Source organism: Falco naumanni, chromosome 15 (genome assembly GCF_017639655.2).
Source record: "Falco naumanni isolate bFalNau1 chromosome 15, bFalNau1.pat, whole genome shotgun sequence".
Classification (NCBI taxonomy): domain Eukaryota; kingdom Metazoa; phylum Chordata; class Aves; order Falconiformes; family Falconidae; genus Falco; species Falco naumanni.
In genome coordinates, this window is record NC_054068.1 from 5,981,344 (window position 1) to 6,009,275 (window position 27,932).

Sequence of the window (27,932 nt, forward strand, 5' to 3'; positions counted from 1 at the left end):
CCACCTATTCAAACTGCACTCCACTTTCTCCCTGCAGGTCAGGAAGGCTTCCCCCAAACCCTTTATCCCAGAACCCTCCACCAGTTCCGACCTTCATACTTGTCTCTGACTGTCAGGTTTTGTCTCCAGACGTAGCAAGGTCAGCTGCAGAAGGGTCCTTTTTTCCCCCTGCCTTTTCCTAGCCTGTTCTTAAAAGACAGCTTAGGAATGAAGAGCTTTACCTATTGCTTGTGGTTGTTGACAGAGTGGAGTAGAGCTGATGCGCTGCTTGTCCCAGCAGACATGGGGCAGACGGATGAAAGGAAGGCTTAAAAAGACATGAATAGAGCTGCAGAAGAGCTAACCATACACAGAAGGAATGGGAAAGATCTGATATGTCTTTTGGGTTCAAGGTCACACTGGCCAGCAGAACTGTTTACAGGGGTGAAAAATAAGAGAGCCTGAGAGAAGACTGTAAAGACAAGAGCCAGGGTTTCTATAACTGTAAGCCTAAGATGGGCCCTGAGTTAGTATTGCTGAGCAAGTTATAGTGTTGAGCAAGGAAGAAGTAAAAAGGGGGAAAGATCCTGAATAGTGTACAGCATTGTGTTACTGTATTCTAGAAAAAAAGACCATTCAAAAATGTAGTTGTTTCAAAACAAAATGTTCAGGGAAAATCATAATAAAACCAGGCTAACTTTGCAAGCTGGTTAAATTTGATGGAATTACATGTTCTGCTTAGATCCCTGTATCCAACTCTATACTTAATTAATTTGACAATAATGACAGTAACTTTTTCTCTCTTTTATTCACTTGGCCTTATTGCGGCTTCCTGTCATGTTTGTCGGTTAGCAAGTGTACCTTTTGCAGAATGTAGTGCAGCAGAAGACAGTAAGAATGACTGAGCAGGAAAGGAGACAAATAAACCTCACCTGGTAATGTAACCCGTGTTTTCTGGCTTCCCACATGGTGTGCTTAACTTTCCAATATGATCATATTTTTGTGTTTTGAATATTGCATGAAGTGATTTACCTAAAAATAGAATGAGGACTAAATTAAATGGAAGTAACATATCATTTGTGCTAGTACAGGCTGAAGACTGTTTTAACTGATGGCATAGGTGGGTTTTGTTATTTTAGAATTCTTTCTGTATGGAAGAAAGGCGAGCAAGTTGGGCTTAGATGATTTGGTGAGGCTCCTTAGTTAAAAGCAGCAGGTCTGTGACTGGATGCAGCTGGTAGAACCACATTCCCATAAGTTGTCACTGTAAAATGAAGATGCTTGTTAAAATGTTCGGTTTTTTGTGCAGACAATATGTGGAAGTGTAATTGTTTGTAGAAGTATGTAATTTGACTCTCTTTGTCCAGAAACATTGAAAATGGACTATTTCAAGTGCAAATATAATCTAAGGCATTTCTTTATATGTATGCAAATGAATGTCACCTCGAGGATTACATGCTGTATGCCAAGCGTAAGAGGTTAGGTGCTGAAACACATAGACATTGTGGGGGTAGTATTGGGAAGACTAAATGAATCTATACAAATGAACTTTTGTTCTCTTCTGTTGGAAGGTGTAGAGATACCTGTGTCTTTGCCTTCTTGCTAGGGTAGTATATCACGTTTTCTCTTGTTTCTTCCTACATTTCAAAATCAATATTCTCTCCACAGTTTCAGTTTTCTTATCTGCTGTATCTTATCTGCTATCTTTGTGGAGCTGGACAACAAATTCAGTCCTGAACAGTATTTACAAATTTCTTAACGTAATAGTTTTGGATGCTTATTCAAATATAACTGTGAGTCATTTTAATGAGTGAGTTTCAGGGTTGTCAATTTAAGAGAACCTGAAGAATTGACTTGCTCTATATTTTTTCATAATACCATAGTGACAAAAACCTACAAAAGGCCATTTGGAAGGATTTTATTTGTGGTTTATGTTGCTGTTATCCACCAGAGAAGCCCCAACTACTGTACCTGAGACCTGTTAAAACAGGTGCTATATAATCACCCCCAAAAAGGCAACACAGAGAAGACAAAGGAATATTATTTTCATTATTTTATGGGTGAAAAGACAGGCACAAAGAGGTTGTGGATTCTCTGGGTCATGCAAGAAATACATTGCAGAGTTTGGAAATAGTCTGGATGTCCTGAATTAAGGCACAGTGGCTCAAACAGTCTTTGGTTATTTGTAACAAAAATAGCAATGCTAATGTTAAGTTGAATTCATGTCATCGTTCTCCCAAAAATTTTGAAGAGAAAACTTGGATAGAGAATGTATATTAAAGCAAGAACAGAAGCAGAAAGCAGCAGGGAATTATATCCTCTGTCTTAAAACTGGGAGGCCTAGTTTTTAGAAAATACTTCTCACTTCTATACACAATCTTTGTTTAGTAAACAGTGAACATAAAGGCCTTTTTTTGTCTTCAAAGGCAGCATTCCATTGCTTTTTCTACTAGTCCCTGTATTTTATCTATCATCCGGGCCACAGGACACGTGTGTGAAGTGGGATGTATTGGAAGCGGTGCCTACAACAGCAGGGTTCATGCAGATGCCACATATGGAAGTATTTTAATTGAGTCAGCACAGGACTGAAACTAGGCTAATAAGCTTTACTCACAGGCTCAATTATTAGCTTGGGCACAACATCAAACTGATAGGGCTTTTGGGCTTGAATCTCCACAGCAGCATTCACCAGGGACTGGTGCCAGTGAGGACATCTCTGCACTGTGCTTGATTGCGCAGAGCAGACACAGTTATGGTTTCTTCCCAGCCTGTGCCTCAGGTGAATGACAGAGACCAATATCCTCTAGGAGCCTAGGTCAGGTTTGGCAGTAAACCTCTCAGTCTTGAATTATTTTATGTCTCCTAGTTTTGAAGAGGTGCTGTGTACTTAACTTATTTATCTGAAGACAACAGCAATGCAGGAGCTCAGTGCACCTCAAAACAGTTTATTCCTTTAATCATTTCTTGCCAATTTTTAGCGCTCGGCTTCCCAGGACTGCCTTCCTAGCATGTCTGGACTTATTCACAATCCACACCTTTGAAGATCGTTAACACTACTGACTAGATGTGTGGGATTAGAGGTGGGTATTTAATGAGAGTGCTGTTGTTTCTCCATGGCTTTTGGGGGCTGGGATGAAACATGATTTAGAAGCTTGCATTTTGGAAGATAATATATGTAAAACTGGTCTCTCTGCATATGTTGGGGGGGTGGTGGTGGTGTTTGGAGACCAAATGACTTCTCTCTGCCCAAGTATATGACAAATTAAACAGAAAGTGCCACCTGGCCTTAATGTGCTTTGACTGACTAACAGCTGATCTGGGCCTGATCGCCCGGCTGTCCTGCACATGCTGTGTGATGGCGCTCAGGATGATCTGACCCATAACCTTCCCCAGAACTGAGGTCAGGCTGACAGGTCTGTCATTTCCTACATCGTCCTTCCTGCTCTTCTTGTAGATGGGTGTCTCACTGGCTAACCTCCAGTCAACTGGGACCTCCCCAGTTTGCCAGAGCTGTAGATAAATGATGGAGAGAGGCTTGGCGAGCTCCTCCACCAGCTCCCTCAGTGCCCTCGGGTGGATCCCACCCAGCCCCACAGACTGGTGCGTGTCTCAGTGGAGCAGCAGGTCACCGACCGTTTCCTCCTGGACGGTGGGGACTTAATTCTGCTCCTCCGCATCTCCGTCTTCCAGCTCAGAGGGCTCAGTACCCAGAGGGAAGCTGGCCTTGCTATTAAAGACCGAGGCAAAGAAAGCAAGGGGTACCTCAGCATTCTCCTCGTCCTTTGTGGCAATGTTCCCCGCCGCATCCAATAAAGGGCTTTGTTTAACCCGTGCCATTCCGGAGAAGGCTGAAAAGTTACAATCCTTCTAGACTGATTCTGTTGTATGTTGCTTTTCAAAAATAGAGATATTTTTTGAGAGGTGTTAGTGAAAAATTCTCTTGAACATTTTCGAGATGGATTTCTTTATAACTTATTTTTGGAATGTATCTTCTGTCTTACTTGTCGTTGGGAGAGTCCATATTGGTGAAGTACTACCTATGCTACCTCAATACAGGAAGACATAGTGGAGAGCAGCCAGATAAATTTAAAGACTTTTGTCTTTTTTCATAAATGGGACAAACTTTATGGCCTATTCCTCCACTGTTTTCAGACACCTGTTCCGGAGGTTCCAGACTGACTGTGTTTGGGTCTCATTTGAGCCTTCTGCACAGTGAATAAGATATGGAGCAACCTATGATAAAATTTTAATGACCAGTAGTCATACTATCCACAGGCATAGATCACACTGCCCACGTTAGTGGTTAGAACTACACACATCTAAAACAGATACCTTTTTCATCATTGTCTCTGTGTTACTCTTCTCCAGGGATATAAAATAGCATTTAAGAATCCTCCCAAGGGTGTATTCGTGGAGCAGATAAGACAATTTCTTCAGCTAGATTGCAGCTGTAATTCTTTTCAATTGTAATTGCTGGCTGGAGAGGTGCCTGCAGGCCAGAGGGATGCCGTTCTTTACATTAGTTTCTTTGAAAAGAAAAAGAAATATAAACCTGGTGATTGTTTTTAAGATTATTTTTTTTCCGAGTGTCACCATGTGAACTCAAAAAGACCAAAGCATCTTAGTAAAACAGAAAATAAATAATAACAAAACCACCACAATTTACTCCTGTGACAGTCTCTTTAGGGTCACATATCTATGTGGGGAAAGCTGTCCCACATCTGGAAGCCTGTGTTGCAGTCAACTGCTCCTCATCACAGTGTGCTCTAGGTGAGAAGATAGCAGTCTTTCTCCCTTAACTGCTCCTTTATTTCTGTGTTGCTTTGTTTTTATGGTGAAGAATGAGATGTTCTCTCTCCAAACATTCTGATATTTGGCAGGGACTGGGGAAGGAAGTGCCGTGCCAAAGCAAATCCCTGTGCAAAAGCTGCAGAGGATGTATTATTTTTACTTTTTTGTCCTGAGAAAAATCTATGATGGAGTCATGCTGCAAGGGCTGTTCCAAAAAGTGGCCATTTGTGTAATGACAAATGGAATCAAATAAATTAAGGCTGTGTAATTTAACAATACTTGATGCAGCAAAACTGTGTTGTGCCAGATCTGCACTGTGTAAGTTGACTTGGTGCAGGTGCAAAGATCCACGCCAATCCTAAGGCAAAACTGAGACCAGTAAGAGTTTAGTAAAAATCTTGCCAAGTATAATATTTATTAATTTTGCACTTGCTAAGAGATAGCTCTGTAGCTTATTGCTGTGTCACACTGTCTTTAGACAGTCTATACCAGAAGACAATCAGTTGCAAGCCGTAGGACTTGGCTTGAGGAGCACTTTGGAATGATGGCTATTGAAAGGGGAAGAGCAGGACTGGTGCGTAGCCACACAATATGTCGTGAGGACCATGTCCTGAAGTGAGGGATTGAAAATCCCCATGGCTTTTTTCATGTTGTAAATCAGTGCCTGGTTTCTGGGCTGTACTTGAGCTGTTCCCTAGATCACTGATGTTTTTTAGGTTAAATGGAGTACTCACTGGGTGAATTTATGTTGACTGTGTTAGGAGCTGATCAAAAGTTTCCCTTCTGGTCTTGGAGTGTGAAAGGATGTCAGACGCTTTCAGAAGTCCAAAGAGAAGCCCGGAATTAGCCTAGTTCATAAATGGCAGGTTTTCAAGAAAACCAAGCATTTGTCTTTCCCATTTCAGTCGGTGAGTACTTTTGGCAATCTGCCCAATTTAAATTTGGTTTTAGAAATATTTACACAGGCTTCTATTTTTAATAAGCTTCATCTTTGTTCTTGTAACAACTTTTATATTAACTGCAAAAATCCCAAAGTTTTTGAGATCAGTTAAAAACTGCTGATTTGACAAAAAACTGTTTTCCCCATAAAGCTGCATGATGTAAGTGTGGTTAAATCCAGTGGCCTTGTCCTGGAATGAGAAACAGTAGATTGCACATGGCATATCCATTTCACTCAAAGCCTGATGCAGCCAGTCTTGGGCTCATTAATCCACAAATACATTTTCCCTGAAAAATGAGTCTATGTAAATTTTAGAACTCAAAAGTACAATTCAGCTCTGAGAACAGCCTGAGCAGTTTCAGAAATTCACATGAGAAGTTTGAGGAATGGGGTGAGTTGTCATTCCTCAGAGAAGAGGGGTTTTCAATACTAATAAAAGTAGTGTTTTGATTTTTTCATGAAAATTAGCAGTCATGTAGTTTCATATGCAAGAAACTTATCAGCAAGGTCGGTGCTGCGGAGTGAGTGTGAATTTAGCTTGCATAATGGTTCTTGATATTCCAGAATGAGGATTTTTTTATGCCTCGTACCATAGAATTGCTTTAGTTGCCTGTTAACTGTAAGAGATGTTTATTTGCAAGACACAAAAGCAGTGGGCTGGTGTGCTGAGTTTAGTCTGTCTTCCGAAAGACTTGTGGGTTAAAAAGACTGATTAGAGGAAAGCCTAGAGAATTAAGAAATGTACTATGACCATGAAACATGCCGCTTTTTCATTGACTTATCCCTCAAGTAACTTTACATAATTCAGAATTGGATTGCCTTTATCTATCAATGTCTTCAGCCAAACCCCCCCTGAGAAATAATGCTGTGGAGCACACTGTTAACTAGTGTTCAGTTGGCTCAACAGCTGTACAGCTGATACTCTAAAAGGTGCAGAAAATGTTGGTGATGCACTGAAAGGAGCAGATCCAGTCTTACAGTGTCGTGGGTGGGACATGGGTTCCTGAAACCATCTTCAAATATGACACGAAATTGAGATCCTGATCTCCGTTATATCAATCTGCTGTTGTAAAAGTCAATCTTGGAGATGAGGTAGTTGCTTCCTTTAGTTTACACTCCATGTATTGCAAAACTGATGAAGGAAATAAGAAAAGATAAAGAATAAAAATATGAAAACACATAAAACCAACATGAAATTTGTACTCTCTAAATTTTCAAGGAAGCGCGTGGCTATAGTCACCAATCCCTATTGTTTTCACTGTGGGCTAAAGCAAATGGAATGGATAAATTCCATACTGATCTTTGGAGAATGTTAAGTTTTTTATGTCAGTTGGATGTGAGGGGAAAGCAAAACAGTCTCTACCCATTTATACCAGCGGACAATGAAAAATGATTCTCCTTCAAATAGATAACAACCTTACCTCATCCCAGCAATACCTAAAATGGTCTGGAATGGCTTTTCATTATCTAGCTTACACATCTGAAAAATGAAAGGCAAGAAGAATGGGAACAGGAAACCAGTTCCTTTTGATGGATGCAGTTTCACTTCTAACGGCACTCTTGAAATTCACATTCTCAGACACGTTTGCCCAATAATTTTGAGAGCAAAGTCCTTGGGGGGATTTCCCAAATGACTGCTACATGCATTAAGAGGAACTAGTGCTTTTCTCCCTCTTCTCTTTCCTGAGGTATATATTTGTGTGTAGAATGCTTTGCCCAGATCTTTAGATGCTAGATAGGCAAATACATACCATAGCTGAAATTTGCCCTGCAGTGATGCTCATCTCTGAGCAAACTGCCAGCGCAGCACCTTATGTTGTGTAAGGCCAAATTTAGGTCCTTAATGTGGTTCTTTTGTTGTACAGAATTTATGTAGATTGCGCCACTGGGGTAAATTTTCTGTATTTGCAAACAGAAAATATTCTAATTCCATTCCCAACGCAATTGCAAGCCATGCTTAAGAAATGCTACATCATATACTCCTTTTATAGTTCATAAAATACTTGTGTCATCTTATCTTCACTTTCATTATTTCTGGTTTGAATGGAACGTATGGCTGTGGCTTGGCACTGCCAGTCTCCCAGGTTTTGTTGACAGGCAGTCTGATGGAATCGAGATATGAGGTTCTTGGGAGAGGCTTCTTTCTACAATACAAACTCCAGACTAATGGATTATTACTCAGGAAATGTCTGAATAGCCCTGTCGCTTCTCTGACACTGGTCAAAATCCAATGGAAGTACATGTCCCCTCTGGGAGAGTAAAAGGGGCAGTCAGGGGCGTTCTTCAGCTCTGGGTACATCTCGGCAACATTCTTTCTCTATTGGATCAAAAAGGAGGGTGGGAAAATATCAAAAATAAAACTTGCTAGGAAATCATGTAAATATTTTGGTCTACAAGAGCAGCAAATGTGTAAGATTTTAGTTTGTTTTCCTCCATACTTCTGTTCTGCCTGTTGCAGAACTGGAGAGTGTAAAGGGCAGAGACCTTGCTGAGCTGTGCCTGCAGATCACTTAGCATAAGTGGACCTTGATCCTTTTTTTAGGAGCCGGGAGTTCCTTTTAGCACTAAAACTTAGAATGATTGTTAGTTTTATTGACTTAAGACACAAGCCTTTGACATATTATCTGTTCCTCCATTCAAACTTAATTATTTAAATGCCTAACTTGTTTATAGCTTACAAAACCATTGTTTTGGGAACATTTTATTGAATAATAGGGCAAAACAGAGAAGGAGTTTATTTAAAACTGGAAAGATTTGGACTGCATCCAACTTCTGAGCTTAGCTTCCTTGCTTAGAGAGAGGATCAGCAATAATATGTTTCAGGGTAAAATACTGTGGTGGGTTGACCTTGGCTGGACACCAGGTGCCCACCAATCCGCTCTATCATTCCCCTCCTCAGCAGGATGGTGCGGGAGGGTGGGGTGGGGGGCAGAAAATCAGATGGAAAAAAACTCATGGGTCAAGGTAAAGGAAGTTTAATAAAGCAAAAGCAAAGGCTGCATGTGGAAGTGAAGGAAAACATAAAATTTATTCTCTACTTCCCATCAGCAGGCAATGTCCAGCCGCTTCCCGGGAAGCAGGGCTTTGGTATGTGTTGTGTTGCTCCGGAAGACAACTGTTGTAATAACAAATGCCCTCCCTCTGCCTTTCTTCTTGGGCTAAAGTTTACTCCCAATTTTCTCTACCTCCTCCTCCTGTGGTGCAGGGGGGTGGGGAATAGAGGTTGTGGTCAGTTCATCACACAATTTTTTTTTTTTTTTTTTTTTTTTTCTGCCGCTCCTTGCTCCTCACACTCTGCCCCTGCCCCAGCGTGGGGTCCGTCCCACGGAGACAGTCCTCCATGACCTTCTCCAACGTGAGCCCTTCCCAGGGGCTGCAGCCCTTCACGCTGCCCCAGCGTGGGTCCCCCCACGGGTGCCGTCCTTCAGGCACGGCCGGCTCCAGCCTGGGTCCCCGCAGAGTCCCCAGCCCTTCCAGCAGCCCTGCCCCAGCCCGGGCTCCTCTCCCCATGGGGCCACGGGTCCTGCCAGGAGCTGCTCCAGCACGGGCTGCCCATGGCTCACAGCCTCCTCCGGGCATCCCCCTGCTCTGGTGTGGGACCCTCCCCAGGCTCCATGAGCTGGGGGCACAGCCTGCCTCACCGTGGGCTTCACCAGGGGCTGCCACAGAATCTCTGGGTGCCTGGAGCCCCTCCTGCCCTGGCCTGGATGCTCTCGCACATCCTCACTTCTGTCTCCTGGCTGCAATTGCTCCTGCACAGGTCTTTCTTCCCCCTCCCTAAATACGTTGTCCCAGAGGTGCTACCACCATCGCCGATGGGCTCAGCCTTGGCCAGCAGTGGGTCCGTGTCGGAGCGAGCTGGCATTGGCTCCATCGGACATGGGGGAAGCTTCTGGCAGCTTTTCACAGGAGCCACCCCTGTAGCCCCCCTGCTACCAAAATCTTGCCATGCAAACCCAATAAAAATACTGTGACTTAACTGCATCTGTTTTGTGACTGATGATGCTGTAAGGTTTGACAAACATTGGCTCATTGTCCTTTATTTCTTTTAGTGCCTCATGCATTTTTAAAGTAATATTAGCAAATGATAACTGGAAGTTCATGGACCACTTTCGTGAAGGCTGACATACTAGTGACATATGTGCATATGTTTAAGGAGTGGTGTGGAAATCTTGAAATTATCTGAAATGGTGAGGAAAATGCCTTTATCAGGAGTTTGGATTTGATCTGTAAAAGATACAAATAACTGACCCAGTGTCCCCATTGTAATTGCAATAACAGTTTGCTAGGTGTTGTTCAATACTTACAGATGATGCATATTTGCGCTAACTATTCATGCCCAAGTTAGTGTTCAAACACATAAAGCTGTTGCAATTAATACCACTTTTAGTAGCTTTATTTAATCTTAATGTTGTATATGTGGATCTAAGGCAACTTTTAGCTTTTGAATTAGCAGTACCATTTTACAGGCTTATAAGGGCTTTTGCATTCCTTTACCAAGATGTTTTGTGTACCTGTGTCTCCTGCATTGCTGCCTGTGTTTGATGTGAATGGTACTGTGAGAGAGGAGCATGAACGGCATACACTGAATATTGGACTTCATGTCATAGTGGGCATTTACATAATAGAGAGCAGGTTATTAAGAGAGTCTGAACTAGGTGTGCAGAAAAACCAGAACAATGAGAAAATGTACAAGACACAAATGGCGATCTTTCCATGGAATCATCTAGACTGAAAATTACAGATTTGATCCATAGAGGTAAAAGGATTCAAATACTAAAAAATGCTAAATGTCTCCAATCCAGCAGATACATCTGTCTCCCAAGCCTTCCAGATCATGAGAATCTCCTGAAACTTTCAATGACAGCTGGAACCTGCTAACTCCTGGAACAGTTCAGTTGTATTTTGTGGATGCTGTTGAGGATGGCAAGAAAATGTCTTCACTTCTACCACTATGTTGGAAAGTGCTTTATTTTGCTGTCTTTCTGTGCTGGCAGGGAGAGATCATTAGGGACAAACAACGTATTTCATTTATCTCAGAGAAGTGATTTACAAGCTTGTCCAGGGTCTCCCATGTATCTTGTCCTTTCCCACGAATAAATAATGCTGGAGTTCTGCCACTGTTTTCAATTTGAGAAGAATTGGGATCCAGCAGAGGGTGCAATCCATGGGACACGAGTTAATATAGCAATTTCTGTAGCAACATTCAGCTTCTCTTAGTCTCCATGGGTGCACAAAGTCTCTAATGGTAGAAGCCTGTGGAGACTCGGCTTTGAAGTGTATCTGGAAAGTGACCATAAAAAAAGATATATTCCTCAATTTCACCACTTGCAAAACTTCCATTCTTAGGCTCCAAAACCATAGTTATTGCCAACGTGACAGACATTAGGAGGCAAAACCACAGGCATAGTGATCTATAGGAGAGTAATGTAAAAGGCCCACTAAGAATGCTGACCTTGTTTGCAAGTAATGGAAAAGGTCAGTGCCAAAAGCAGCTCAAGTTAGAGTTACAGCTGGAAAAAACTGGCAGAGAATATGCTGACTGTTGTTTTGCACTGCTTAGCTAAGAAGCTGGGAATGATTGAGGATCACTTCCCAACACAATTGCAAGAATAAATGCTGTGGCCACAGGTGATAATATAAATTCTGCACCAGTGACAATAAATTAAGTCTTCTGCCCTGACTGTATACCTGGAAATCATGAGGATCAAGGAGTCAAGGGTCTACAATTCAGAAATAAATGAGCACTACCGTGTTTCCACCTACCGCGGGTTGAAAACCCATCCAATACTGAAAGTCACTGTCAGAAGATTGTTCTGGGTTTGCTGCAACCACAGACCTTTCTTTCAGGTGGTTGTCCAGCAGCCAACTGACTTAAGTCTGGCCACAGTGTTTTTATATCACCTTGTTAAGTACAGGTGTGATGTGAATGTTCAGTGTCTTTTAAATCCATAAAAAGCTACGGACCATCACTCCAGTACAGGAATATCTTGTAATAGTAGTGACAGAATGTCACGTCTCCCATACCATGATGTCTTCATTGCCAGCATATAGAGAGTAGAAAATTGTCACAACTGAGTTTCCTTTTGGCAGGATTTATGTTGCCTAATTTTAAATATCTACAGCATAGATGTCAATGTAAGAGCTCATTATCCGAACTCCCCCTGCAATCAGTGCAGAGAAATGGGCACTTTTAAGGCTGAGCTAATCAATAATTCACCAAATAAGGTGAGGGAAGGTGCCTTTTTTTCATTTGCAGAGTCTCAGGGAATCAATATGCTGGATGTGAGAGTTTCCATTCTTTGTGATATATGCCTCAGGTCTCTATCCTCTTGTTATGTAGTTGCAAGTGTTTCAATGTCAACATTAAACCCCCTCCCCAAAATTAATAACAATGGTATTTTTCTAGCATAAGCGATAGAATGCCTTGCTTGTACTTTGATTGCATTTAAAAACAGTGTTTCAAAGTAATGTATGTGTATTATAGAATGAGTTGGTAGTACTGCTTGTAAATATTTCTGAGGGCTGTTATGCTATTTTAGAGGCTTTGAGTAAATATATACCACTATCAAAAAAGAGCAGCATGGTTAAACAGTAGAGCAAAATGAGGCTTTTATAAATAAAAAAGCATCTGGCTCAAAATGGGAGATGGAAAAAGAGCATAACCTTGGCTGGTTAAATATAAATCCAGACCGTATATAAATACAAAACCATGAGGCAGACCTAAGAAGATTTTGAGGAACAACTTGCTGAAGGCATAAAACCATTGAAGAAAAAACCTTTTTCTCCAGAGAAGAGATTCTGCCAGAAAAGCTGCATAGCCAATAGATGTGTAAAATACACATGCAAGAAAAATGACATGGCAGAAAAGCTGAATGAATTATTTGCATTGGTGTTCACTCTGGAGGAAAGCTTGATTTTTCCTTTACGGTGCCATGGCTGAAGACCTGTCTTGTGTTCAGGTGCTGGTAGGAGAAGTATTAGAATAAATAGAAATGAGAAGCAGATACAAAAGAGCTGAAATAAATTTTATCATTTCTCATTAGAAAGAGAACTAGTGCTGTCCTCCTGACATCTGGGTTGGGAATCTCTGCTGTTCAATATATTCACAGCTGAACTAAAGAAGCGACCAGTAGTAAGGTGATCAGGTTTTATGGTGATAAGTTATTTCTGAGGATGTTAGTCAAAATTAAAGCTGACAAAAGTGTTTTGAGAATTGCTTATGAATAGTTCCCTGAAAATGTCACAAGACACTGACCCAGTGAAAAAGGCTAATAAAATAGTGGGAATTATCAGGAAGAAAATGGAAAATGAAATAAAAAATTTCTGTATGCCAGTGTACTCAATGGCATGTCTATATTTTGAATATGATGTGCAGTTCTATCAGCCTACTCCTGTAGCAGACAGTGTGGAATTAGGAAAGGCAGAGGGGATATTGGGAATGGTCAAGTATGAATGGCCATGAAAGAGACAGTGACAGAGAAGACTCTTAGTGCAGAAAGAAGATGTCCAGACCTCATGGGACAGAGGTTTTGAGTGGCCAGGCAAAGGTGGAAATATTACTCCTTTCTCTGAACGTGGCATCTACAAAGCGTCAGATAACGGGGGTGTGCTACAGATTGAGAGCAAACAAAAGGAAGTACTCATTTTGCACAACACATGATTAAGTCATGGGATCCATTGCTACAGGATGTTTCGTATGCCAAAATATATATAGGTTTAAAAAATGATTAGACAATTCATGAAGGAAAGGTCCATTGAGGGCTACTAAACAGGAAGATGCTGATGTAACCTCCAGCTCAGGAAGTCCCCAGACCGCCAGGATCTGTGAAAGCCACCGGGGGAATGCTCTTAGAGTCTTTCTTTTTGCATCTGTTACTGGTCACTGCCCTCTGGGGAACAGGGAGCAAGCAGCAGTTATTTTTTGCTGTGGTTGTTGCATGCGGCTGGTGACATACCGTATTTTGGAATCTGTGTCTTAGGATATTAAAACTGAAAGAATTGAATTTAATTTTCTTCATTCCTGTACTTTGTCTATTTCATGCATTCCACTCAGTTTGGTGATGAAATTAGACTGCTCGATTCCTTTTCAATTACAGTGTGTTCAGTTTTCTAGTTCTCCAGGGCTACCAAAATTATACAGAGTGTGGATGTCTGACATTCCTGGACAGTACTGCCAAATAAGAGCAGAGAAACTACCAAAAATATATGGAACAAACCAAAATAATAAGTATATTTCTATTCATGCTGAGTTCCGGATTGGTCTTACACCGATGGCTGTATTTGATATGTCAGTAGTTAATTTCAGTTCATTGATAGTATTTTAACCCAGTGCCTATTTTAAAACAGTGCAGATGCCCATTCCCTGGGAATTCAGCACCTTTATGGGAGTTTGGTGCCTATGTCCCTTTCTGGTAGGGGTTTTGAACTCTTCAACTGCAATTTCTCATAACAGGTGTGATGGGTATTCCTCCTCCCTTGTTGGGAATTGCTCCTTAAAAGGCAGACTTAGAACAGGAAAGAGCAATTATAAAAATTCTATTTTAGGGAAAATCAATCTAAATATGAGTTACTCAGAATAAAACAAGTTGTCTTTGGTGGTAATAGCCAAGTGTAATCTTTCTGTCAGATGGAAATATAATGGGAAATCAATGACTGGACCACTCTTTGTTCTTTATATTTTGCTGCTGCACTAATGGAATCCCTGAATTTACTCAGCCTATCTGCCAACTGCCATGGCTGTGGAGGAGCAACGCAGCTGAGGAAATCTAACCCCAGAAGAGAAATATCAGATGGAACACACTGACATTTAGACAGTCCATAGCATATTACAGGGATCTTAAGAATAAGTATGAATAACAAGCAAAATAGCAAATATTTTTAGTAACAACGTAGTAAAGAGAGACTCTTAATTAATGCAGGAAGTTGAAAATTTATTATTAAATAAAGACTTCACACTTTTCTGCTGTTAGGTTGATATCTTGACAATATTTCATTTTCCTTAAGAAGGATGCTCACTTTAAACCAACATTTAGAACATTAAATAGCAAGTATTACACTTTCCATGGTAATATATTGTTTTTAACATTTCTAAGCCATCTAGTGAACTGTTAAGGAATGATATGATTAGTTGAAAAGATCCCACCAGCTCAGTTTAGCCAGCAAATTGTTCTTCTTAGTAAACACTTCTATACTTAAATAGTTGGATAAAATAAAGGAAGTTACTTGTTAGTACCATTTTGTTTCATATGTATGTGATGCTGCTATTTCAAGCTAGGAGCTTTTGTATTTGAAAGAAATGGAACTGGAAACACATTTGTTGTAGGAATAACTTTTGCCCATGTTCAAAAAATAACTATGAAGCTTAAGGGAGGTTGTGTCTTCTGGTGGTTTTCTGTTTTAATTTTTCAAATGACTGCAAATTCTTTACCTTTTCCCTGCGTTAAAATTAACAGTATGTTTATGTTAATTTTGAGAAATTTGCGACTATTCTTATTTGTAAGAACAGTATTTTATTTATGCACCTTTTCACTGCTACAGCTCCATTTAAAAGCTATCTAGATTTCTCCTCTACCCATTACTCCTACTAGACATTTGTTTCAGAACTTCACTGATTATTAGAAATGTCCTTCAGATTTCCACAACATTTATGATTAATGCTAACATTTTCTTTTTGCTTAAGCATTTCTTCTTCCTATTTCTTATATATATATATTTGGAAACAGTAGCTACATCTTGTCAGCCTTTGTTTTGCTTGGGTCAAAGAAATCCCAGTCTTCAAAAGTACTTTTAAAAATTCCTGACAGATCATTTGTTGCCTCATCCATCTAAACAGTTTTCTTTTTCACCAATGTGAAATAATTTTTCTTCTTAAAAGCAGAAAATAGAATTGTACCATTGCCTAGATAAATTCTGTTCTGTACTGTGTACCTATAGAGCTGGTGTGTTCATCTGACTTCTGTGTAATGTTTTTCTTCACATAGTACTTCATTAGGTTTGCAGAAGGGGATTGAAGCACCTTCTTTGCATTATTTTCAAAGATGTAGTTCTTCGAGGACCTAGATAGTCCCTAGTTAATGTATTTCAGCCTTGTAGCAATTATGTGGTGGCAATTAGCATTTCAGATATTTCTGTATATTCCATTGACAGTCTCTGAAGTTTCTATGGAAAATGATTGCGAGCCCATCAAAATAGCTTATAATTGCTTTCCCACGTCTCTTTTTTTTTTTTTGAAAGAAAAAATATTATAAAAACCACAATGATGCCGTTATTCAACTGTACTTTTTGATATTCTAAATACACATTGATGCCCATCCTCTGAACTTATGTTACCATTCCACAGAAAACTGGTTTATCTCTGAAGTGTGTCCTGAGGCTCCTCTTGGTCTGTGTAGTCACACACTTGACCAATAATCTCCATATCAGTAGTAACGTGATCCCGAGTCCTTTCTGCCACTTCTAGGTCACGCTCAGCTCTTGGCTGCTCCACCTCGTATTGCTGTGAATCAGCCTTTTTTTAGAGCAGGGCGTCTGGCAGCGAGCACAGAATTGTGGGGTTTTGCTGCAGCCATGAAAACTTAGAATACTTCTGTGGAAACCAGAGAATATATCAGTGTCAGGCTAGTCTGCAATAGCCTTATTCAGGTCTGGGCCCTACGCCAGATTTCATGTCGTTTCATTGCTTCTTACTTGTAATGGATAATAGCACTGCTGTGACCAGTTCTGGAGGGTTTTTTATTTTTAAAGTACGGGCTGAAATTCTGCCACAGGATCAGAGACACTTTAGATGGTCAAATTCTACTCTGTTGCGTGAAGCGATTTACTGATTTCTTAACCTTACCATAACTTTTCCTTTACTTGTTAGTTAGTATGAGATCAGAAATAAGTAATAATGAACTAATTAATAGGCAATATATATATATTGTCATGTTACTGATTTGCACTCTACTGTTACTTAGACAAGCATAGACTATTTCTTCTTTTTTTTCAGTGTTTTTGTTGTACTTGTTATGTATCTCAAAATAAAAAAACCCCTCTGTATTTGGGTAGCTCATAGGTATTTATTTATACATGGATGTCTGGAAGTTTCCTAGACCAAGGCACAAACGTTTCTTAGAAATGAGGTGGGAATGTTCTCTGAGAGGCTCTGCATCAACGAGGGTGAAGCCTGGCAAAATCCCATCAGTTTTGGAGAGGTCAAGGTATACAAGACTAAATACTAATAAGTATAGTAAATACTTGGATTTCAGAAGAGATAACAAATACTTATTGATAGAGCTATTTTAAGGAAAAGAATTACTGAATTTTAAAGACAAGTTACTATCTTTTTTAGTATTTATTTAACTTTCTTCTGGAATTTTACCAAACATCTCTCCCAGTTACATTTGCTATAAGGTGTTAAAAAATCCACTAACCCATGAACAGGAGACAGTTTTTAATGAAGTTACCAGGCTTTTAGAGTGCTTTCTCTAGAGTTGCCTCTGGTAGCTTCTTGATGTCCCGCCTGTTCATTTCTATGAGACTTTCTCCCTGTGGGAACTGGCTATTATCCGAACAATTTGCTTTTTTTCCCTTCTGTGCACCTTTCTTTTGCAGTGCTTGTTTCTTGGGCAGTCGTCTCCAATTCAGAGCTCCAGAGGGATGTGTGAACTTTTCCTTTAGCGAGCCCTCGTGCTCACTGCACGTGGAAGCTTCCTAGCCCCAAATCAGCCGTGCCTCCCTTCCACAGCATCCCCACAGGTCTCCTGAGCAGGTGAGGGCCCCGCGGTGGTACCCGCCGCCGGGTTTTGCAGGTTTACTCTGCGTGCCACCTGAGCCAGCAGCTGGGTGTCACACCAGGGGCTGCTTTGCTGGCTGTAAGGTGATCCTGGTGTAGCGTGGCACAGAGGGATTAAGTACACTGGTAGGTGGGGTGTTGTGTCAGACGCCCAAGGAGTTACTCATTGTTATATTTGCCGGCAGAGTTTTAGAAGGGTGTTATCTGTGGTGCCTGGACTACAAGAGGCAAGTAGCAGAGCTCTGCAGTAAGGGTTAATGCAGCCATACCAAAATCCTTGCTGGCCTCTGGACAGCTGAACAGGGAGAGCCCTCCTGCAGTCTGGAGCCACTCTGTGCCTGCAGGGAAGGGAGGAGAGGGGTCGGGAAGGGAACACCAGGGCCACCATCTTCTGCTGGGAGGCTGCCAAGAGGAAGCAGATTTAATTTCTGTGGAAGACTTCGACGTTCCCAGGCATTCCAGCCATCTTTCTGGGAAGCACTGTGCTGCTTCCAGGCAGCCTCAAGAGGAGAGGCTGTGGGGATCTTGGTCTGGATTTTCCTCCTTGGGAAACAATGGCTAGAGGCTGCACAGAACTGGGCTGGGCCCCAGGAAGAATATCTATATTGGGATGTGTAGGCTTCTGTTTTACTTTGGGCTGTCCTTTTGCCCTTGGTTAAATTTTCCCCAAATTCTTCAGCTGGTCTGTGCAGGGGGCGGCTGTCCAGGCATCCAGAGATGGAGAGAGTGGCCGTGTAGTGACTGGACTGAGATGGAGGTCTCCATGGCAGCTCCTCCCTTCCCTGCTGGGTGACAGAAGAAATAGATCCTCAAGTCTCTGTAGTCTGAAGCTGTGGTTTATTAAAGTAAATTACATTTTTTTTTATTCTTTTGAGTTATTTATTATTATGCTCTGAGTTATCAAATTGGAAGCAAATGGTGGAAGAATTTGCTTTGCATGTAAATGAGGAAGACAGAAACGACTTCTCTTCACCACAGCACTTTGTATACAGTTTCCTTAAGGCCAAATGGCTAATCTTTCCATAATGAACTTGAGTATGTCTTTTCACACGAGTAGTTTCAGTAACTTTAGTGAGATTTCATGCATTAATAGGCAAGTGAGATTTTACCTTTGAGAGCACCAAATCCTTTTGGAAAAATCCAATAATATTTAAGTAGAAAAGAAACCAAAGAATTTATAGATTAATGACTCAAGACTACAGAACCTAAGGGAGGGTTTTCATAGATTCTTTTAAACATCTGGTAACATTTTGCATTAATGTTATGTTTACATGGGGTTAATAAAGTGAGCAGCAGTAATAGGAATTGCAGAGAAGTAAGCAAAGTATGGGGGAAGAGGCAGTAGAATTCACCCTTATTAGCAGTCTATTAAGCAGTTGCTGTCAGTTTGTAACATTTTATTAATGTTTTAATGGACATCTTAATAATTATTCCTCTTTATAACATATTTAGAAATGGTATTTCCATATAAAACATGATCAAGTATCCTGTCACATTTGAGTGCAGGAATAGGATTCTTGTTCTGTGTTTTAGGGTTTGTCCAAGCATCAGTAAAATAGGTCCTCTTTCCTATTATATGCCAAATGTAATCAACCTAACCAAAAGAATACGGTCTTTCTCAACCATTAAATATACTAAATATATTTTGTATAACCCTTTGCAATCATGACTTGTTTGAGTATCCTGTAACTCTGGTTGAGAAGGAGGCAGGCTACTTGCTTTCTGTTTAATTACATTATCCAGATAATATAAAATTCATTGAAAAGCTGCTAGTTCACTAACACTGATCTTAATTTAGATTTTTTTAAGAGTTAAGCAGTACTTATTAGGAATAACCCAGCACTGTAGGATTTGGCCCTCTGTGGTGACACAAATGGTGTATTTCAAAATGGGCAAATGTAAACCAGGAAAAGTAGATCATATTTGAGAGGATCGTGCTTCTATAAACTTGTTTGTTAGGGGAATTAACTTTCAGTGATTTATTATTCTGCTTGTGCAACATACAGCACAGAAATACACGAGCCTGTTTGCGAAAGCTGCGCAACTGCCATTGGAAGAGTGGGGCCTTTTTTTCCCTCTCTGTTACAAGGATGAGCAGATGTTAAGCAACGCTTCGCTATTTTATGATTGAGATTTATAAAGGCTAGCAATATGTATTGAAAAGTCTTTAGGTATGTTTTCTGTTAGAGACTGATAAAAGAAATTAATGACATCTGGAATTTAGAAGAAAAGCAGCAGTCATAAGAGCAAAATTTACATGCAGAACATTGAGGTCTGATTCCTGAAAGGATATATGTGAGGTGTTGTAAATGGTTATCAGTGTATGGGAAAAGGAGAACTTGATGTAAAACAATGGAGTAGGGGAACATTATATGAATCACAATCAAAAAAGGGAGAAGTTAACTGTACTTCTGAAGTGTAGCAATTCAGGCTACAATAATGATCACTTTTTTAAAAAAGAGTGAGGATTCAAATAAGTTACCTTTGATATCCTCTCCTTGAGTAACAATTATGCACGATTTCTACAAAAATGCCTTTCTCATAAGCAGTCTATGAATATAAGAAACTATATTACTAATTTTTTCACTCTTTGTAATGTTTCTAATCATCATTAATGGCCTTCATTATTATTCAGTTATTCCATTTCAGAAAAGCCTGCCAGTTATGCCAAATTATGTAGGGATATATGAGATTCTATGGATGTTTCTTGGCTAGATACTAGAATGATAAGTGACTGTTTGTTCTTACAGTATGAGAAAAATGAATTGTTACAGATTCAAAACGCTTTATGACCAGCCAGTAACTTCCCAGGCTGTACCTGCAAGCAAGAGCATTTGAATCACAGAGTTATGAAATACAGACTCAAAATGATACAAAACACAAGTCTTGGGTTTATAGTTTTTTCCAACTGTTTGGTGTAGTGCCCAAGCAATCTGTGATTAGCTTTGTCATAAAGACTGAATCTGTGGGCTTATTTTTGCAATCTCTCCTACCACTTCCTAACCAGCAGAGTTGCTGGAATTCCTTTATGACATGAATTTTCATTTTCCCCATTCACAAGCACATACCCTGTCAGAATACTGGGGACCCAATTTCAGCGGTTATCAGTGTTACTGTAACACACAGTAATTTTCTGTTGCCTTTTTTGCTCACTGGCTAAGGATATGCTGTCCTTATTTGCTTAATAAATGGGCAGTTAAGGATCTTCATTTTTTATGCTTGCTGCACATTCATGTTTTATTATTATTTTATTCTTTCTATTTATAGATTTTACATTAACATTTGATGAATTTTCCACATAAATGGCAATGCTTGATGTAATTCATATCATTCTTAATATGTACAATTTGCATATATTATCCCAAGCAATGACCTAGTAAATGAATTAAATAAGCCTTGGTAATAAGAATGACATATCTGAGCCCATTTAACCAACAAAGCCAATGCCTCACCAAAGCAGGGCAGTATTGAGAAAACACAGACACCATCTCAGAATACACTATATATTCTAATTCATCCCAGCCTCTGTTGCAAAGACACAAACACCTTCAAAGAATAAACTAGTGTCTGAAATAAACTAGTTAAGGGTAGTAATTTCAGTTCTATTAGTGAGCACAAATATATTTTTAACATATTCTTGAAGAACAAATCCTCCCGTGACTTGTATGTGGTTTTTATTAATTTTGACCCTAAAAACATTAATTCTATCAATTATGTAAAAGCAAGAGTGAAAGAATTGTAACGGCTTGCATTGTGCAAGCCATGCTGGGCTCCTAGCTATTCTTCCTTGAGGAGCTGCCACAAACCAACCATTTCAGGAAAAGAGACTTGCAAACGTTTAGAGTGATGGGGCAGGAGTGTTAAATAGATTCGAGGTAGGTTTCTATATGTCTGCTTTACCTTGTAATGTTCCTGTTGCCACTAGGTAACTGTTACCCAGCTAGGAAAGATGCGCCTTCTGAAAGCTGTAATGGGATCCATTTCTATTGTGTAGCTTCCGTAAAACTTTTGGAGATGATAGTCATTAAGACTTAGAGCATTCCTGCAAGAAACTACTATGGTATGACTTGAATATTGTTAGGGAAGCATTTATTCCTGTAGTCATCATTCAGTGTTAATATTAGTTTAATACATTATTAAATCTCTCTGTTGCGGTCATGGTTCTTTTTTTTCTTTTCTCAGTGATTCATATTTAGGTTATTTGACTTGATTCTGGTTTCTCACAGATTCTTACATTAGCTTCACAGGAGTTATTTGTGATTTACATTAATTTCATGCTATTGGAATTATTCCCAGCAATCTCATTGTTGGTTTTGTTTTTTTTTTCCCCTGTCCTTACAATTGTTCTTTGCTCTCCCTTTGGCAACTATGGAAATGTTAGGCTTTGCCTACACAAATTAATTATTTCAGCCTAAACTTTGTTTTAATGGGAAACTAAGTTGTGCCCATACAATGAAGCCATTATACCTGCAGTACACTGAGGAAATGTATTTGTACATTTATCCCAGTATAATTTGGTTTGGTGAAATAACTTCAGTGTGATGTTCTATGGTCTTATTTTTTTTATTAGACCAAACCTTCCAGCACTGCTCTGCGCCTTCCCAGTTAGACCAGTGACTGGAAGGACATATTTATTCATTACAAGTTATATGTGACGGATGTGCCAATCTATTTCCCTGGGTGATCGTGCTAAAACTAAAACCAAAAATACAGTCAAGACAAAATGGGTAATGACTCCCTGAGAATTTTGGGGGAACGTCACAAACACCCTTTGAAAGCCAGCATGTTTTTAACTCGTGCTCAATTCCACGTGTAGGGCCAGCTCACATTTGAATCCAGCTCTTCTCAACCGTCTAGATGAAGAGGCAGCCTACTCTGGAAAGGAACAATCCCAGTCTATTTTATAGCAAAGGCAGAAGCTTTTCTACAGCTGAAAACCCCATATGGAGAACACTCTACTGCCAAATTTCTATCTATTAAGTTGAATAGGATCCAGCATATGTGGCTCCCTTGATTACAGTGCTGACCAAAATGTGCAAAGAGAAATGTGTTCTTTTAAACAGACAGCTCCTAAGACAGTTTGGGCTTGAAGGCTTATAAAATTCAAATTCCACCTGGATGCATGTAATCATCAAGGGACAAAACCCTGAGTTCTACCCTTTTATGCTCCTGGTAAGATGCACTACCTACCAGAGAGTAAAGCTTTTTCTGCATTCTGCCCTAGCCAATTTCTCTAGCTCATTTTAAAGTGTAATTTAAGCCTCTTTTTTTTTATCCTTCACTATGCCTCTTTGATGACAAAACCAGTTTTCTAACTCCCAACTGGTGGTAGGGTACAACCACTGTTCAATCCAGGGGTAAGGCTTATGTTAGACACTTGAAACCGGTTCACTGGGGTGCAGGTAGCCAAAATTGCCATATTATGGACAGTTCAATGCAGACTGCAAAAACAACCCAAGAAACAGGGCGCATACTTGTGGGCAGCTGACCTTGACCTACACAGCAGCTGTATTTGTACTCAGAGGAGGTAACTTGCAGCTGGGTCTGTTCAGTCTCCACACGTAACTTTGGCCATATTAGACTGGGTTTCAGGGCTGAACAGCTTATTTATCAGAAAAGCCTGGCTAGTTTTGTCATCTCTGAATCCTCCTTACAGGATCTCTGAGCTGATGGTGAAAGCGACTCAGAAGCAATGTCTTAACTAGCACTTAATAGACAGAAGAAATGCAACTGGTTACAACAGCAACCTAATCCGGGAGCCTCTATAGCCAGGTTATTGCTGTCTCTGGTTGGGGAGGAATGCTGCCTGTTGGAGTCTGTACGTGCCAGCTATGCCAGAGTAACACAGAGTAATCCAAGACAAATTCAAACAATTTGGTAGCTGCAGCAGAGCACCTGGCACATTGTACCTCTGCACCTAATGTCATGATGTCTACATTTTGTTGGTTTCCAGCATTGGGTTTAGCAGTTGGTCTCACTTAGCTAGCACGCCCTGCCTGGGCAGTAGCACCTTAAAAGTTTAAGCTTCCTATTGATTTTAGATATTGGTTTGAGACACGGAAAACATTGAGCGAGGTAGGTATCTACTTCAAATCAGTGTGTCAGCCAGGAGCAAACACACTGTCTATGACTAAGAGATAGTCATTAGAAGAGAATCTGAAAGACAATTCCAGTGTTCTGGCCAGTATAGAGATGGGGGAACAGCATTCTCCCTTATTGCTACTCCATTTATAGTGTTGGGTTTATGGAAAGTCTTTGAGTCAGTGGGATGTAGACATTTAACCTGCTTAACTACTTTTGTAAATCCTTTTGGACATCCACCTAAACTATTAGGTGAGAGCTTTACATTTTCAAAGGCAAAGTAAGGACATTAAGTAATTAATCCCCACAATGTTTCTGTGATCTGTTATCATCTGTATGGAAGAGAAGACTAAAATGAAGGAACTAAGGTTACATGGAGATGTACAGAAATATGGGATCTCTTGATAATCAACCCTATGATTATTTCCTTCCTGTTACTCTGCCTTACTGTTACTTGTAGATGATTAAAGTTGGATCCATAGACTTCCTGCACAAATGAAGTCTCAACTCTGACTCACCTGCCATCCTATTAACAAAATATAATAGAAAATGAGGACATCTCCCTTGTGTTTTCTCAGCTTGCAATTGTTTCCAGAGACCCAGGCAGCATGGAAAAGTGGTTAGTAATGCACTAACACTGGACAAAATCTTTCACAAACCATGCGTTTTTGAAAGTTTGCTTTTGGTGTGATGATGTGATGTGCAAAACCCCCTTTTTTTTTTTTTTTTTTTTTTTTTAAATCTGCCTGACTTCATTGACTACATCTCTACAATAAGAATGGAAGTTCGAGGATTTAGGTACAAAGAGAAAAGCAGCAGTTATGTGCCAGGTTTTTTTAAGTTGAGAAGTGATTAGACAGATGCCAGCTGGAAAGAAGTTTTGCAGTGTAGCCCCCAGTCTACTATAGTCTGCTGGTTTTGGAGCAAGACTGGAGATGGACAATAACCATGACTTTATCTGAGTACTCTGGGGCATGGCGGCACTGGCCCGTGGGAGCCCCGTGCATTGAGAATGGATGATAAAGCCTTTCTGCAAAGTGTGTAAATGAAGATCAGCAAGTAACTGCAGAGATAAAGGACCACATCTTCCACAGTGGATGGTCTCCAGGCACCATTAGTGAAGCCAGTCAGTATGTGATATTGCTTATCATCTCTGATGTGCTAAGTTACCAGTCTGCGAGTCATGGCTCTTGTCCTCAGTGGAATATGCCAAGTGGCTGGCTAAGCTCTGCAAAATGTGAAGTCAAGACTGGAAAATCCCATGTGCCTCAAAGGCAGGCTTCAGTCGCTGTAGGCATCTACATGGATCAAGACAGTGGGAGAAATCCCACTGTGAAATGCCAACTATAGGTGCTGTTGCAAACTGTAACAAGAAAGCTGCACAGTGGTATTGAGGGACTATGGCCATTCCTCATCTTACAGAAGCAAATGCCAGGTCCAGAAGCATCTCTAGTCACTGCAGTCCTGTTTAAGGAATGTTTGTATCTAAACCCAGTGCATTGCCAGATTTTATATTAAAAAAGATTGAGCCAAAGACTATTCAGCTAGAGGGAAATTCAATTTTCTTCCATTTTTGGGATGCACAAGCTAGATATCTAACAGATTCAAATAACAAAATAGAACACTTCTCCTTAAAGAAGGGACACCAGAGTTTAGAATGTGTCCTGTGTAATCTTGAGCTCAGCTTTAGTAGTCAGAGCATCATGAGTAATCATTGAGCAAAGATGCAAGGAGCAAAGATAGAACTTGAGAAATACATTTAATGATTTTGCTCTCTTTTCGTTAGCATTGGAGTCTTACAAGTATTTTATGACTAGTTTTAGTTCATGATATCCCTATTCTCGATGTCTTGGCTTAAAGGGCACCTTAGAACTTTTGGTATGGATTATTTATTTTTAATATACTGTTTGAAAAGCCTTTATTTGCTGGGTGCGATACATCTGGCTAGGAGAGTCACTGTCTTGAAGAATGACATTGAAGACAGTACTGGTTGTACAGCCCAGTAATAGCAGAAACAGAACCAAGTCCCGATCCGTCACTCTTAAGCACAGGGCCACGCTGTGTTTCTGGTCAGAAAGCTCAGACTTCTTTTTTTGTTATTAATTATTTTGGTATATTACTTATTTGGTACTATTCAAAGTTGAAACCTGGCCTTTCAGGTTTTCAAGATTCAGGAGGTTTATTTTCCAGCTTTACCAGTCTACTCTCGCTGCTCATTCACCTCAAAAGTAATTTCCTCAAGGATCTTTGGACTCATTTCAGGTTCAGAAGGCTTGGATTTCAGATTGCTCCCCCTATCTATTTTTGCCTAGTTCCTGTCCTGTCCCCTCTTGGACTTGCATTTGTCAGCAGAATGAGAGAAAGTTGGCTTTTTCTGAGACATCTGTGCAACAGTAGATAATATTGTCATCAAGACACTCATAGTATTGCATTGCATTTCATCACTTAGGCAGTGTCTGTTCAATGTTCATCCTGTCCTGTGTTGTCAGCTCTAGGCACATGACCTCACTGGACTTTAAACGCTTGGAAATTTGATCAGGAAATAGCTTTGTGGTTTTCTTGATATGGAAGTCCTTTTCATAACGCCTGAAGTGCTCAGCAACTTTTAATGGTGCATCCTGAAAGCAATCGTTTAAAAAAACAGAGGTACAATGACAGCATGTTAGTTTAAATTCTTTATTTTTTTTTTTTAGTGATATGCAAATGGTGACTTAGGTGAAATCCCAGCTTCACTGGAGTCAGTGGCAGAACTTCCAGTGACTTTACTGAGGCCAGGATATACTGGTGTAGTCCTAACCACTAAAGAGTTGACAGCTAATAAGAAGTAGTATCATGCTATTTCTCAAATGTTAGTAATTTATATATGAATAAGTTTTACCATAAAATGTAACATGCAAAAATATTTCTGATTAAGAAAGTTCCCTTACTCTTAGTTGTGAGCTCAAATGATCCTAAATTCAAATATACTGCAGTATTTATAAGCAGTGGAGCAGAACTTTGAGAAAGTTATAGCTGGTATCTGAGAGCTGTAACATTTACAAACATTAAATGAAAAAAAACATATATTTTTATGCTTGCCATTCCAGACCCGTGAAACTTATCTGAAAGGTTACGAGACAAGGGACTGAAAATGAATCTATTACCCAATTGCTGCAGGGAATTGCTGGGCACAGTAATTAATTGCTGGTGTATTCATTTGCAGCAGGAGGAGCAGCAGAAGGAAAATATCTCATTGAATTTAGAATTGTATTTATTCATGTATGCACTGTGGTGTTACAGCACAATTATTATCTGACACATTGGAAGCGGACTTGTGCTCCGTTAGTTGCTTGAGCTATGTGCTGTTATTGGGTGATCTGTTACAAAAATGCACAAAACATTTATTTTGAGAGATGCATTCAGGATCATAATTGATGCCTCACAGATCTCAGCCTGGCATCCTCAAAACCCAGCAAGAGAAGTAGGAAGCTCAACTTGGCATCTCATGTATGGTTAGTGTACAGCCCCCTAAAATGCCAATGAATCCACAGGGGCAGGTAGGAGAAAATCTTGAGTTCACAGCACTCTTTAACAAGGAGCTCTGGTTTTTTTATCTGTGGCTGGAAGGAGACACGGGTGCAAGCCAGTCTGTGCTGCTTTCCAGTTTCCAGCGCAGCGTTGGCACCAATCCACAGGCAGCCGCTCATCCAGCATTCCTGGCTAGAGGATCATTTCAGCAGCTATATAATATGTCAGCCAAGAGGAAGCAAGAAGGAAAAGGAAAGTGGAATTATGAAGTTAAACCCAAGAAAATAAAAATTCCAGGCAGCTGTAGTGTGGCAATGGCTGCTGGTGGGGTAATAGTTTATTTGGTGAATCTGCTGCATAGTTACTAAGAAAATCTCACTAATCCTCTTTGGAGAATCTTTTCCTCTGATTCGTTTATTATTGGTTGCATAAAGTTTGTAAAAGCTGACAGGACAACAGTGATGTACGGGTTTATACTTTGGACAGGTTTTAAAAGAGTAAATATGGACTAAATAGTGACTGCAGGCAGAACCGTAGCGGTATATAAGTGTCACCCTCCTGGGAATGAGAGAAACACTGTGCGCTTCGCATCGCGCTCACCAGGGCTGAGCTGTAATCCCGACCGCACCGAGCTCAGCTGTGGAGAGTGTCAGGGAAGAGTGCAGGTGGGGATGCCCACAATCTCTGCCCACGTGCCAGATGTATTCGGGAAGAAATGGGATATAGCCCACCCTGCCACCTCTGGGTAGGGTAAGGGGAGAAGGCAACGGGGACTGGGCACTTTCCACACACACCTTTTGTTCACAACATTGTCACCGCCAGCGATGAAGAGCTTGGTCTTGTCCTCTTGCTGCAATG